Here is a 16,241-nt window from a genome sequence, read left to right as displayed (position 1 = left end):
CGAGAGAAACTAAGGCAGGCGCCTGAAAAACCCAGCTAAGAGAGACACAGGGAGAAAGAGAGAGCAAGCACGAGTGAGCCCTGTTCTCTTGGGGCCCCGAACACCTAGCAAGATTTGGGTCTGGGCAGAAACTATTTTTTTTTTAAGATTTTTTTTTTAATTTTATTTTATTATGTTATGTTAGTCACCATACATTACATCATTAGTTTTTGATGTGGTGATCCACGACCCACTGTTTTCATATAACACCCAGTGCTCCATGCAGTACGTGCCCTCCTTAATACCCATCACCAGGCTAACCCATCCCGCCACCACCCTCCCCTTTAGAACCTCAGTTTGTTTCTCAGAGTCCATAGTCTCTCATGGTTCGTCTCCCCCTCCGATTTCTCCCCCCTTCATTTTTCCCTTCCTTCTCTTAATGTCCTCCATGCTATTCCTTATGTTCCACAAATAAGTGAAACCATATGATAATTGACTTTCTCTGCTTGACTTATTTCACTTAGCATAATCTCCTCCAGTCCCAACCATGTTGATGTAAAAGTTGGGTATTCATCTTTCTGATGGCTGAGTAATATTCCATTGTATATATGGACCACATCTTCTTTATCCATTCATCTGTTGAAGGGCATCTTGGCTCTTTCCACAGTTTAGCAATTGCGGACATTGCTCTTATGAACATTGGGGTGCATATGGTCCTTCCTTTCACTACATCTGTGTCTTTGGGGTAAATACCCAGAAGTGCAATCGCTGGGTCATAGGGTAGCTCTGTTTTTAATTTTTTGAGGCACCTGCCCACTGTTTTCCAAAGTGGCTGTACCAACTTGCATTCCCACCCACGGTGTAAGAGGGTTCCCCTTTCTCCACAACTTTATTTATTTATTTGAGAGAGAGAGAGCGCACAGAGGGAGAGGGCGAAGCAGACTCCCTGCTGAGCAGAGAGCCCGATGTGGCGCTCCATCACAGGACCCGGGGATCATGACCTGAGCCGGAGGCAGACGCTTAGTGGACGGGCCACCTGGACGCCCCTGGGCAGGAACAATTTAGAATAAGACAGGAACTCTGTCCATTTGGTTCACTGCTATATAGCTAAGCACCTAAACGTGTGGCTGCTTTTTAAATGGTTTTTGCGTAGACAAGCTAGAAAAAACAAAGCAAGAGAAAGACCAGCGTTGGCAATGCACAAGGTTTTCTCATTGTCTGTGTACCCCTAGTTTGACTAGTTTGTCTGTTTGTGAATGTCTATACATTTCCACATGATCAAATAGACTTTTTCTGACTGTAGAAGCCACCGCATTTGAGGGAGCAGATGACTACAGAGTCGTGGAAGGGAATTCAAGGACAGAGACACCTGGCATTGATGTGACCAGGGTCAACATCATGGCTCCTGGTGTTCACTCGCAACTGTCCTGTTCTCACACAATACCTTTGAATAATATCCAACATCTCCGTTTTACTTTTTAGGAGAGAGGTTAAGCACATTAATATTTTAACTATTTAAATTTTTGAATCATATGAAAATGCTTTAGGGTCACAATTTTTAAAAATGCTGATTAAGAAATAAATATGAAAAACCAAAAGAAAATGGCAAATCTATGCTGAAATAGTGGCTAAAATTTCAACTGAAACAGCAGTCTCACAGTGCAGATTTCTATGATGCTGAAGACGATATTTTAAAATCCTGTATTTAAGACTAAAGCATAAAAGCATAATTTATCAGAGTAGTCCCTAACCAACACAGGCAAGATAGTAAAATAAAAAAGCATAAAAATAAATTTTCCTGACGTGTAGAATAATTTACATAAAAAACAGCCTTTCTAATGGTTGAAAGCATGAAAGAGCATGAAGTCAATTTGTTTCAGGAAAGAAAGATTCATTAAGACACTGGAAACACCACATATATGAACGTAAATATTAATGCCCATTTGTAGAAAATTTCTCATTTATAAATAGGTCCAAATATAGAGAACACCTTCTCTTTAAACTAATTTTATTTATTTGCAATTATGTTTAGCTACCGGGAAAGGTTTTGGAGTCTCTGATTTGCAAATGGGCGTGCCTATAAAATGCAATCTCAGCATATTGTGGTTCACACAATGGCAATGCATAGTAGGTGCTCACAGACTAAGTTCTAAATAAATAATTGGTAGGAGGTTTATGTTAAGCAATTCACTAAAAAAAGACCTAGAAAAATCGTTAGTGACATTTAATTTGTTTTCAAATGTGCGTATTTAAATGTGCTTCGCATAATCCGAGCAGTCCTTCTGGTAATATATTTAAATTTGCATCTTCCAATTTTATTAGCAACATGAGGCATTTCATTTTTAGAATTCGTATTAACTGTCCTAAGTAATTTTCTTTTTAGATTTGGTTTCCCTGGAATTATCTTTTCCCATTTTTCCTTGCACATACTCACCACTCTGATACGTCTAAGATAAAAATTGATTATTTAGTCACAGAATACCCACCAAAATCTTTTGCTAAGAATATTACCAAAAATTTTCTGACTATCATACTAAGATAAAGAAAAAGATGTTTACTGGATGCTTTCCTTTAACTGAGCATTTTAACCTAGTCATCTTATGGTATGCATTGCTAACATGGATTTTCATCAAGATTTGGGTTATTTAGAGAGAAAAAAATCTAGGAGAGCAGTCTGTGACTTGGTATCCTTGCCTTTTAGCAGATCTGAATTGATTGATGGATTTAAGTTTGTAATTCGATGCGGCCAATTCTATTGCTCACAAGTTTCTAGAGACTATTAGCTTTTCTGAGGGGAGAGGAAGCAGCTCTTACGAACCGGCAAACCAGAAACCACCTTACCATTCTCACATTTAGTATACTGACATTCTCCAAATGAAAAGAGAATGTTGGAATAATGCAGAAAAAATTACATTAATGAAAAGTAAAAGGGAAAAAATAGGACGTAGAATAAACCTCGACTAAATTCGCATGATCCTTAAACCTCTTATTTATTTATTTATTTTTGATGGGCTATCCCAGAGCCATGTCTGACTATAATACAGGACCCTGAGATCATGACCCGACCTGAAATCAAGAGTCAGATGCTTAAGCAACTGAGCCACCCAGGCAGCCCCTAAAATTTCATTTTAAAAAATGCTTTTCTTTACTGTTTTATAAAGGAAATTTTCAAATATATGAAAAACGAAATATAAGATAATTAACCTGCCGCTACCCATTAGCTTCAATGATTATCAACATTTTGCCTATTTTATTTCATCTCTTCCTACGCACATACTTTTTAAATTTTTCATCTTGAAATAATTATGGATTCACAGGACGGTGGCAAACAAAAGAAAAACACCGCAGTATCCAAGGAGGTTCCATGCACTGTTATCAAGCTTCCCGCACCAGTACAGCTTACATAATTACAGTATACTATTAAACCAGAAAACTGACCAACCGACATGGGTATAATCCGTTTTACAAGCACGTGTGTGTGTGTGTGTGTGTGTGTGCATGCATGCACATGCATGTTCTGTGCAATTTTATCACTTGTGTAGCTTCATGTAACCACCATCCCTAATTCCTCAAAACCACAAATCTGTTATTTGTCTCTATAGTTTTGTTATTTCACAAATGCTATACAAATGGAGTCCTACAGTATGCACCCTGCTGAGACTGACTTCCCCACTCAGTAGAATTCCTTTGAGATTCATCCAAGTAGTTGCTTGTATCAGTGGTTTGTTGTTTTTTATTCCACTGCATGGATAAACCACTGTTTGTTAAACCATTTATTCACTGAAGGGCATTTGGGTTGTTTCCAGTTTGGGCTGCTTACAAATAGAGCTTTTAGAACCATTCATGTACATTGTTTGCGTGAACATAAATTTTCATCTCTCTGGGATAACTGTTGGGTCACATGGCAAGTGTGTGTTTAGTTTTGAAAGAGACCAGCAAACTATTTTCCAGAATGGCTGTGACATTCTACAGTCCCACTAGCAGGGTATGAGTGATCCCATTTCTCTGCATCCTCACCAGCATTTGGAGTTATCACCATGTTTTCATTTCAGTCATTCTGATAGATGTGTTGTGGTATACCATGGTGGTTTTAATTTGCATTTCCCCTGCAGCTAATGGTGCTGAGCAGAAAAATTCATTTTTAATTTGAATGACCCCATCCAATTCACCTGTGATTTACTTTTTAACTGGACTCTTTATTGTAATGTTTTAAAAAATTATGTCACATTCATATTTGGGACAGACTGCTTTTCATAGCAAAGAGGAATTTCAGTATGTTCTTTTATCTAAATCCATTTAGTATCACTTTATGTTCTTATTTCCCTAAAATTTTGGTGTGTTTACACATTTCTGATTATAAAATAATTTATGTTCAATGGAAATATGAAAAAAAAAAACCTGTAGGAGGAGACAAAGAAATAAGAAAAACACATGCCTGAAGTCTCATCTCTCAGGAATAATCTCATATAATCCCCACCAACACACACACACACACACACACACACACACACACACACACACACACATTGTTACAAAATTGAAATTGTACTCTCTGTATTTTGCTTACCGCCTTTTTAAAATCTAATGGATCATGACTTTTTCTCCATCACTGTTATTCTACATTATTATTTTTCTTGGCAGCATAGTATTTCATTTCATGGATAGGATATAATTTATTGAAGGAATTCCCATTTTCTCAGTATTATAACTACCGTACTGATGACACTTTTATTCACCTGTCTTTGTAATGCTGCATACTTATTTTTGGAGGTTAATTTCCCAGAGGAGATATTGTTTCCTCAAGGACAATCTGTAATTTATGATGGTTACTCCCCTCCCACATTTTTTTGTGTCTTGGTTTGCTTATTCTTATACTGAAATAAAGAAATGGTCAAGAGGATAAGTTGATTCTATGGCAAAATCCTCTTCTACTTTGTTCTGCGGGCTTATTTTTCATGTTTCCGGGAGAAAAAAAATATAGAACAGCACTCAGTCGTTGCAGAGAACATCAGTACCTCAGTTGTGCAGAGGCATTTATAGGTTAAGAAGCCTGGCGATGTCTGCAGTAATCACATGGCTCATCCTGAGCCAGTAGGACGTATGTTTGCCTTGTGAGAGCAGAAGCAGAGACCTTTTTCCTCACCATCGTACACTTAGCACCTGGCATTGCTCCACAAATAGTAGATACAAAATAAATATTTGTCTGATGAACGGAGGAGGTACTGCATAGCTGTTTGCATTTCAAAAATGTGTGCTCAGCCCTTTGGTGGGCCCTTTCATGAACAAGAATGTTTCCCGAAGTCACTTTTCCTGGTTGGCCATGCTGGTTAGGTCAGGAGTGGCCGGGGGCTAAGTTATAAAGCAACAACATTTTGCTTTCCAAGATTTATCATTATTATTATTATTTTTTTTTTTTAAATTTCTTTTTTTTTTTTTTTTTAAAGATTTTATTTATTTATTTGAGAGAGAATGAGAGAGAGCACATGAGAGGGGGTAGGGTCAGAGGGAGAAGCAGACTCCCTGCTGAGCAGGGAGCCCGATGTGGGACTCGATCCAGGGACTCCAGGATCATGACCTGAGCCGAAGGCAGCCGCCCAACGAACTGAGCCACCCAGGCGCCCCTATTATTATTATTATTATTACAATTATTATTATTTCCCCAGCAAGATCTCTGCCAACTCTGGGTGCCCTCTTGCTGCCTTGGTCCTTCCTGTGCAGATTCACCCAAACTAGACCCAACAGGGGGCTTCACCCTTGACTCTATCTCTCCTCTCTCCACAAAGCTTGCCATTCGGAGTCCAGTCACTCTGGGAAGCTTCCTTCTACGAGTGACACAATGTACTGGGCGCATTCCCCTTTCTGCACCGCGAGTAGGAATAATGAGGGCTAGCTTTTATGGAGCTCTGGTAATATGCACCCTACTGAGCACTTTACAGGTATTATTTTAGCCATTCCTTTTTGTAGTTCTCTCAGGGGGCTGTTTCTATTAGTCCCATTTCACAGAGGAAGAGATGAGGCCTAGCAAGTAGAAGTAAATGGCCAGGGGCCACTCACCCAACGAGGCGCAGGTCTGCGTTGTGTGCGCTGTGAGCTCAGCCACAGGGCAGCACCCACAGTCAGCTCTGCTGCCTTTGAAGCCAGCCGTCTGGTGTCAGGGCTCACAGCGAGGAAGCAGCTGCAGAAGCTGGGGCATGAGAACCTACCTGACGACCGCAGCCATGCCAGGGTGCAGGGACTGTCCGCACTTGACCTTTCTGGGCTGCCCTTGGGGGGCGGCTGTACGAGCTTGCTGCAGTCAGGAGCATTTAAAGGGCTGCGAATCCAGCTCCAGGCCCCAGGGAACAGCCTGGTTGCTCTTTCAGATACAGGGTGACTTTGACCCTTTGTCTTCTGTTTACCTTCTGCCACCCGCCCCCCAAGCTTGAATTTGCTCCCTTTCTTTCTCATACAGTGTTCATTAGCACAGCCTCTGGCCCTCAGCCTTCCTGCTCTTTCCTGAATTCTAGTCACCCTGTGTCTTGGCCCCACATGGCGCATACCGGGTTCCAACTTGGCACCAAGCCGTATCTTTCAACCAGTGCCCACTCACTGTGTGACAAGGACTGGAGCTAATTGACCAAAAAAGGGAAAAAAATTATGCAGATGTATTAAAGAGATCATTTGAATTTTTAATAGTGTTCTTCTCTTTCCAGTACTTGAACCTAAAGAGAAATTCCTGTGTTAGGAATTTCAGTCACATGGCATGGAAGTCGAGGAGATAATTTTTGATAGTCTGGTACGTTGGATCACTTCCCCCTACATTGGCATAGAGTTGGCCTTGTTCACGGAAGTGGAGAAATAGAATATTTATACAATATTTACATGGAAAAATGGGAGGGACAGTGTCTAAGATGGGTCATGGCCCCGACACACATTTGTTGTGTTTCCTTTATGAGCTTTTGCGTGCATTACTGATTCATTCAATCATTTGAAACACATAGAATGAGCACCTATGACCTGCCAGGAGCTATTTTAGGGGACAAGGGTCCATAACGGACCCACACTTGTGTATACCAGCAGCCTTGGGATTGCTTTTGAAAGTTAAATGTCTGAAAGTGGCAAAATAGACTTACATGTTAGAGATTCGAGGGAATGACGATGTTATGCCCCAAACAGGGTTCACGTAGGCTTTGCCCTTTTCAAGCTGATGTGATCGGAGCAGAAGGGCTCTTTCTGGCTCTCCCCCTGAATGCGTGCAGAGCCCAGCGGTGCTGTCTGAACATCGCATGGGCTGAGGCGGGCAGGACTGGAGGATGGGTTGGGTGGTATGGAAAAACGGAAGAAGAATCGGTTGGGAGACCTTCCATTGTCCAAACTAGAGAAGAAAGCCTGACCTAGATCACTGACAATGGAACTAGAAGAATGAAATGGATAAAAAGGGAAGAGGTAACATTGCAGAGGGTATATTTGGAGGGTAAAAGAGATAAAGAAATTAAAGTGACTGAGGAGATTCAAGCAAGAATGCTGGGAGGATATAATGATGATTTTTCTTTAAAAGCCCAGGAAGATAATGCTCAAGCAGGCTGGTAGACGTAGGTAAAGAGAAATTGGATTTTGATCCTGTTGTCAGGAGCTTGGGGAGCATGGAGGTCAAGACACTAATCTGCCCCTAGAGCTCAGGAGAGAGATTGGTGCTAGAAATGTAGGTTAGCGAACAAAACTGTGTTTAATAATAATAGCGAACGTCCACACAGCTCTTAATGTGTGTCAGAGGCTATTCTCAGTCTTTTAAATATAGTAACTCATTTTATGATCATAAAAACCTATGCAGTAGGGCTCATTAATATTCCACCTATTACAGATAGGGGAAACAGAGGCACACAGAGGTTGGATGCCTTGCTAGGATTCCGCAACTAGGAAGGGAGCAGAGCAGACTGCTTTCCGTGACCTCTCTCATTCACTATGTTGCATTGGCCCATTTAGACACCTGCAGTTTTCTTCCAGGTGTTTGTCCAGGGGGACGTGGGGGTTGAGAGACGGCGAGGAAGGGTGACAGGAATAAGGCACGCGAACTGAGAATAGGACAGAAATAGTGACACGCCTTCCCCCTGGAAGCCAAGCCCAGAGCCGCACTCCACTTAGTGCCCTGAACGGGAGACAGATCGGAGTTGGCTCTAAGAGTTAGAGCTAAGATCCAGCGTGCTAGACGGCACCGTGAAGAGGAGAGTGCAGCCAGAAGATCTTAAAGAACACCTACAGCTGAAGGACTGGGGAAAGGAAATGGCTGCATGAGGAAGACCCAGGAGGAATCATCCGAAGGGAGGCGGGGAAACAAGAAAGTGCCCATCCCAGAATCGCAGAGACCGACAGGCCCCTGGACGAGAAGGTGGCTTCTGGCCAGCTTTGGAGAGGGAAGGAAGACGGGGGTGGTGAGGACTAAGAAGAGAATGGAATGAAGGCAATTGAAAGAGTTGATGCGCCTGAAGCCTGATATCTTAATAGAGCTGTTTCTGCAGTGATTCAGGGAAGGGATACTAGGGGATGAAGTACAGGAGTCAGATGACCCGGCAGAAGCATGACGTTTCGACTGCAGCCCAGAGTGACTTGGGGTCTGGGAATGACGAGGAGCCGGACGTGTGCTTCGCGCAGGGACATAGGAACAGAGGGGGGCAAGGCGGCCACATGTAAGGTGTGTTACGGATGCCCCGCGCAAAGCCCCCAGCCCCCAGGGCCGAACCGGCTTAAAATTGAGGAACGAAGTAAGGCTGTGCAATCTCATGAGGCATCCCTAATACTCACAAAGAGCTAATTTGCCAGAGGATGAAAGAATCCAAATTCATGTTGCCAATACTAAATATTTAACCAACGGAAAATATAGGCTTTGAACGGGCTGTGGAAACCTCCGACGATGAGCTACATTTTAAATACTTGGTGGCCCAGAGACGATGTTTCAATCCCCGGCTGTGCCAGATGGGGCGTGAGTCACAGAACAGGAAATCACACTGGGTTTCATATTTTTTTGCTTCCACAAAGGATGCGGACCTTCGGAAACCAGCTCCCCTGTAGATGAGACGAAAACCCAAAGGGAGGCAATTAGGACGGCCGGGCTCTGCCGAGCAGACCGGGCGTGCGGACGGCAGGCTGGCACCGAGCTCCGGGGCTGCACACCAGGGATGGCAGGAGGCAGCCAGCACGTCGGCAGGTGGAAATGTCTGCCTCTCTTGTGCCAGGATGCGGATGCAGATAGAAGGACCCATCCGTGAGATTTACAGAACCGTGCAGACTCGTCAGTCGGGGTGGGGGGAGGGGAAGGGCTGCGATGAGTTAATTAGGTTTTCCTCATCTCCCCTCCTAGTTATTATATTGTGGGTGTCTAAAGATACCTTCTCTTGAAGCACAGCAGCTAGATTAGATGAATTTAAAGCTTGATAATAACGTGCTGTGTCCAGATCACTTAGGGGTTATAATCCCCAGAACAAACTGCACTTAATAAGCCGTGAGTGTGTGAAATAATAGGAGCTTCCGGAATGAGAGGGCATGGTGTCATTTTAAAAATAGGTGCAAGCAGAAGCATATTTAAATAAACGCTTGGGAGATTTCAGCCTGTTTCCTCTTTTCCTCCAGCAATTTTCATTCACTGTCCTCCTTGCTGCTTTTCTCACTTCTGCTTTACACTTGAACAGATCTCTTCCCTTAACCAGGAAAATTATTTCTCTCTTGACTTCACCTTATCTCCATAGTCTCTGATCACTTTCTTTCCTTTAACGGTCAGGCTTCTCAAATAAATAAAGTGTGCATAATGCTTTCCAATTTCCTACCATCTGTGTCTTTTTCCCGTCCCTAAATGACATTTATCCCCCTGATGCTTGACTCCTATCAGTGGCAAAGGTCAAAAGTAACCTTTGGGCCCAATATGGTGGATTGCCTTCAGCCTTATCTGCTGGGATGTGAGTTCCAGGGACAGGGTATAGATCTCACCTCATCCTGCTTGCTTGCCCCCTGCTTTATTGCTCACCTGATTTCACACTATTTTCTTCCTTCCCTTCTGCTCTCTGTCTGCCCCATCTCTATCCTTTTCTCATGCACTGATGCACTTTACTTCACTGACCTCCTTGCCGCCTCCTTCTCCTTCTGCTTCTCCACCCCCTCCTCCCAGCTCAACCCCGCCTTAGGTCGGCACTCCTCAATAGTCCCTTTCTCAAACCATCTCTCTCATTTTAGCAGGTGAGACACCGGTGACCTGCAGGCCACATTGGGTTTGTGGACATGCTTGTTTTTGCCTGCCAAGATTCACTTAACATTGAGGCATGATTTTTAAATTGGGAGGTTTTTACGCTCTGGTTTCCGTGGAAAACATGAAAAATCTGGAAATATTTCTATGTCATGACCAGTTGAACAGCATCGTTCTGGACAGAGCATGATCCCTACACACTCACCCCGGAGGTCCCTTGGGAAACTGTCCACCATTCAGATGATTCTCCCAGGCCCACAGACCCTTTCCCTTGATTGTGTTGTTACGGTGGTTGTTTGCTAGGGGTTAAATCTTTTTGCCATTAGGCAGATGAAAGAGACTTATGTATTATTACCAGTACATTAGGGCTGGCTAGTGACCGTTTTTATTAAATTAAATTAAAGTGGAATGGGAGTGTTTTTAATAATCCAAATTTTGCTTTACTTGGATTATTAAAAACACCCCATTCCACTTTAATACCCTGGATTGTCGTACCTTATTTTGAAATGCTCCCTTTTTGACTGCAGGATTGTTAAAACACTGAGTGAAATAAGTCAATCAGAGAAAGACACTGATCATATGGTCTCACTGATAGGTGGAATTTAAGAAACAAAACAGAGGAGCATAGGGGAAGAGAGGAAAAAAATAAAACAAGACAAAACCAGAGAGGGAGACAAATCATAAGAGACTCTTAATCATAGGAAACAAACTGAGGGTTGCTGGGGGGGGGGCGGTGGGAGGATGGGGTAACTGGGTGATGGACATTAAGGAGGGCACGTGATGTAATGAACACTGGGTGTTATATAAGACTGATGCATCACAGACCTGTCCCTCTGAAACCAATACATTATGTTAATTAAATAAATATAAAATATAAAACAAAGCATATTTTTTAAAAACGCTAGGTGGTAGGGGAAGGGAGCTGTAAGGACCTTCTTCAATGCTACAGACTGTAAAAAATCCATGTCAGAGGGTGGAAGAATAGCCTAGAATTGGAATTTGTCAAGAGTTAGGGCTTTCTCTCCTGACACCACTGCCCCTGTTTAATGCAGAGCTTGAGCACAAGATATTATTTTTCCCTAAACTGCAATCCATAAAAGTGAAAGCAATGGTCAACAACTAGACCACACTATCGCTGAGATTTATGTTGCCCATGACATTTATCATTAATTTTTCAGAATTTGCTTGTTATCTGAGTAATCTAACAACTTAAGAATTCTTTGCTTGGGACCAGTAGGAATCACCCAAATAAATCAGACCACGGCTGAATGAAACTCTCTACTTGGCCTATTCAGTTTAATAAAATATTTAGAGATTCTAAACAGTATTCCCTGTCTCTGCATCAGGCTTTTACTCCCTGGTGCACAAATGGGGAAACTCTTCCCACCATGAGAGTTTCCAGCAGTCTTATTTTCAGCGACAAGACAGGTCTTATGAACGCTTTGACTTCCTTGTGCACCCCCAGATTTCTTATGGGCTTTATTTCAGAAAAATGAAACAGAACTCGTCTATGCTCAGTGTGGTTTATATGGATGGCCCGTGAGAAGTATACTGTCATGTTCATATTTTTTTAAAAAATGGTAATTAAAATCAAAGGGTATCATCTCATTAGAGAGATGAGATTTGATCGATGAGAAATTTCCACCACAGTTGCCATAATATGTTCTCTGTCACCACTGAGCAGCTCTGTAAGTTACTGTCTTCATTTAGTTAGGGAGTTTAAGATGATAACATTTATATGGTATCTGTTGACTTGAGAGCAGAAGGCAGAAGAACGCCAGGAAGAAGGTAACACACAGAAAGATTCAATGATCAAATCGCTGGGAAGAGTGTTTCCTTACTTAATTTTCCCATTAAAGTTGACTAGAACCTGCTTTAATAGTGAAGAAGGGTGCATCCCAACAGTGATGGTCTGGTTTAAAGTAGAACCTCTTCACGAGGCAATGTCACAATAATGTGTCCATGGAAGATGAGCATTGGAGGAGGCATTCAAGGATTTTCTCTAAATTCCTCATTTTGCTGGTGAAGAATCTAAAATCTGCCGTGATGAGGTGGTTTACCCATGGACACCCCATTAACCAGCCAGAAGCCAGGCAGAACTAGCATTCCCATTGGACCTGTGAGAAACACAGCATGTGAAATCAAGAGACTGTAGAAGAACACTGAGATTTTCAGACATGCAGAACTAACATCGGTATTGATATAATTGATGAAATAATTGGTTAAGCAAATTTGCATCTACAAACAATGTGCTGAGGCCCAAGAATTTGTGGTCGGCAGGAGAGAAGCAGGAATAATTTGAATACTTACTAGCATAAAACCTCATTAGGAACATGCTTAATATTCCATTTGCTGAACTGGTAACTTTATCTTTCTAGGCTAAGATAAAAGAAAAGCATATATGTGGTTTTGAACACGCTACGATTTATTTATTGCTCAAGGCTAAATGGCCAATTGAAGATCATATGAACAGATGTAAACAGAAATCTAAGATCGTCTTTTAAACAAATGTTCTAACATTTGTTTTGGTTAAGAAAGCCCAACAAATAAACACTTTCCAAGCATGCTTCCACTGATTTATTTATTTATCTTTGGCAACCCTCTTCAAATTTATTTCTCCACTTGTTGCAAGTGCAGACCCTGGTAGTCTTCAGAGATATTTCCAAATGCAAACACAGACGTCGCCTCCACCTTGCCTGCTCATTTCTGTGTGGCGAATTCTTCTTTATGTTGTTCAGGCCACATGGTTTAACTGACAAACACTCTGCAGCACTATCCTTGAGTAATCACTCATGCTCTATACTTATCATTTTACTGCTCTAAAAAAACACAGCAAGAGGAAGAAAATAATACAGAGAGAAGCATTTTGCATTTTTGCATGTGTTCATTTGTTTTTTCGTTCAAAAAAGACCATCTACTTAATGCCGATTTCATTCTAGACACAATATAGGAAAACAAAGGAAAGGCATATCCTATGACAGAAGAACAGTTCAGAAGATAAATAAGTGACCAGCCCTCACATATGGCATAATGAGCATTATAGAACCACTGTGGCAAGAGAGATAAGGGACACTTTATTAGATAGAGGGGACCAGAGAAGGTCTCTGGCAGAAATAGTACCTGAGCTGATCTTTACCTAGCATGAGTAAGCAAAAAGAAGCAATATCTCATTGTGGTTTTGATTTGCATTTCCCTGATGATTTGTGATGTTGAGCACCTTTTTATTTACCTGTTGGCCATTTGTAACTATTAGGATGGCTTTATCGAAAACAAACAAACAACAAAAAAACAAACAACAAACAAGAAAACAAATGTCAGAAAGGATGTGGAAAAAAAGAAGCCCTTGTGCATTGTTGGTGGAAATATAAATTGGTGTAGCCACTGTGGAAAACAGCATGCAGGTTCCTCAAAAAACTAAAATAGAGCTACCAGATGATCCAGAAATTCTATTTGAGTAGAAGTTCAAAGGAATTGGAATCAGGATCTCAAAGAGATACCCATACTCCCATATTCATTGTAGCATAATTCACAAATAGCCAAGACATAGAAGCAACATAAATGTCCACTGACCGATGAATGGATAAAGAAAATATGGTATCTACATGCAATGGAACATTATTCAGCCTTAAAAAAAGAAGGAAATCCTACCATTTGTGACAACATGGATGAACCTGGAGGTCATTATGCTAAGTGAAATAAGCCAATCACAGAAGGACAAATACTGCATGATTCCACTTACATGATGAATCAAAAATTACCAAAGCCTTGGAAGTAGAGAGTGGAATGGTTGGTGCCAGGGGCTGGGGGGAGGAAAAACAGGGAGGTGATGGTCAAATGGTACAAAGTTTTGACTAAACAGGATGAATGAATCCTAGAAATCTACTGCACAGCATAGTGCCTATTGTTAACAATACTGGATTGCAATCTTAAAATTTTGTCAAGAGGGTAGTTCTTATGTTAGGTGTTCTTACTAGATAGATGATAGATAGATAGAAAGATAGATGACAGATGATAGATAAATAGATAGATGATAGATAGATAGATAGACAGATGATAGATAGATGATAGATAGATAGATAGATAGATAGATAGATAGATAGATAGACAGATAGATAGACAGATAGATAGATAGATAAAAGGGTGGGAGGAAACTTTCGGATGGATAGGTGTATGGCATAGATTATTCTGATTGTTTCACTGATGTACACTTACCTCCAAACTCATCAAAGTGTATGTATTAATTATGTACAGTTCTTGTATGTCATATATATGTGTATATACATGTATATGTGTGGAGATAGGTAGATGACAGCAACAGAAGGAAAAAGAAGCAGTGGGAAAGGCACTCCAGGCAGAAGAAACAGGGTGTGCAAACCCCAAGAGCCTTGGGCTGCCTCATTCTCAGGAGTGGTCAGGGACACAGGGAGCACTCACTGGAACGTGGACTGACAGAATGAGGGATGAAACTATCAAAGGAGGAGTGTGCTGCTCTGGGGAGGAAATGCCTGCCAGGTAAAGTCAAGTGACGCTAGTTCCTGGGGTTGTGATAGAAAAAGGAGCAGGTGATAGATCAGGCACAAAGTGAAGTTCAACAGGAAGGCATTTAAAGTTTAAAAAGAAACTTCCTTGACCTTCAACATGTTTTGGGACCTAAGGAAAACTGCTTTGATTTATTCACTCTTAAAAGGTTTAAATTAAAATTTTCTAAAGAGTATACAGATGAGGCAAAATGGACATACAGAGACAAAGAACAGAAGGTCTGGAACTAAGTTTTCATTTTCCACCTTTGACAAAGTGTTATTTTAATATAAAGAAAGTAGTTACTTAATATTTGTCACCAGCCTAATAAATTTTCTTTCATTACTAGACTATTTTTTTTTCATTACTAGACTATTTTTAAGAGCAGTTTAGATACAGCATCAAAAGCATAATCCAGGAAAGAAAAAAAATTGGTAAGTTAGACTTCATTAAATTAAAAACTTGTGCTCTGTAAAGATACGGTCAAGAAGACAAGCCAAGGACTGGGGAGAAGGTATTCCCAAAACACGTATCCGAAGAAGGCATTCCCAAAACACATATCTGAGAAGGTATTCCCAAAACACTGGTATCCAAAGTATACAAAGAAAACTCAACAATGAGAAAAGAAAGAACCCAATTTTAAAATGGGCAAAAGGTCTGAACAGACACTTCACCAAAGAAGGTATGCAGATGGAAAATAAGCATCAATTACTTCTAAAATAGTTCTTTTCACTTTACACAAGTGAGCTAATAAATTACACATTGATAAAAGCTTTTAAAATATAATATAAACATAAATAAACAGATCCATTTTGCAAACAGGCCGTGAAAGAAGGCTTTCTCAGATGAAACACGAAAGACAATAAAGCCAAAGATTGACAAATATTCCGTACATAATATATATATAAAATAGAAAATATTTTTTTATCAGAGATCACAATAATATTGTAGGGTTGTACTTTCATGGTGCACGGCACTTGGTTGCACTGACGAGTTCAAGAAATATCCTCATTCCAAGGCTACAATATGTGAAAGCCAATTGGGTCCAAGCAGAGGTTTTTTTCTGCTAAAGCAAAAGTAAATATAAGTCCCTTGTGTGTAAGAAAATAATTTCTAGGCTTAACTACTCCCCCCCCCCCCACACACTTTTCTGACATCTTTTCTGTGCATGTGAAGTGAAGTCTTGTATTTTGGAACCAAACCAAATGTTTAATTAAAAAGTGAAATGAATATTCCTTATACCTCATTTCTTTCATCTCACCCCCAAAGAGGCAAGAGTGGGAGGTGACAAGATGATAAATTAAAAAGCCAGAAGCCCGGACATCTCCAGGGATTCACAACCTCCACATTTATCCCCAAGAGGCACAGCTGTGCATCCCTGAAACCAGGCTCTGCACCCAGAGGGACTATAGATGGGAGCTCGGTAGCTGGGGTTAGCGACTCTTTACATAACATCCAATTATTTTTCTAATTTAACACATATCTCACAAATTCTCAGACTTAGCACCTACCTCTAATATTATGAACTAACAAC

At 41.0% G+C, this 16,241-nt stretch overlaps 1 protein-coding gene across 2 annotated transcripts in view; it reads right to left on the bottom strand.

Annotated features, from left to right (window-relative positions):
* Positions 1 to 16,241, bottom strand: part of NALF1 (NALCN channel auxiliary factor 1) — a 599,091-nt gene that overhangs the window by 225,453 nt on the left and 357,397 nt on the right. The gene's annotated exons all lie outside the window — the stretch shown is intronic.

This window comes from Halichoerus grypus, chromosome 4 (genome assembly GCF_964656455.1).
Source record: "Halichoerus grypus chromosome 4, mHalGry1.hap1.1, whole genome shotgun sequence".
Classification (NCBI taxonomy): Eukaryota; Metazoa; Chordata; class Mammalia; order Carnivora; family Phocidae; genus Halichoerus; species Halichoerus grypus.
The sequence above is the reverse complement of the archived record's forward strand: the minus strand, read 5'-3'. Positions and strand labels throughout refer to the sequence as shown.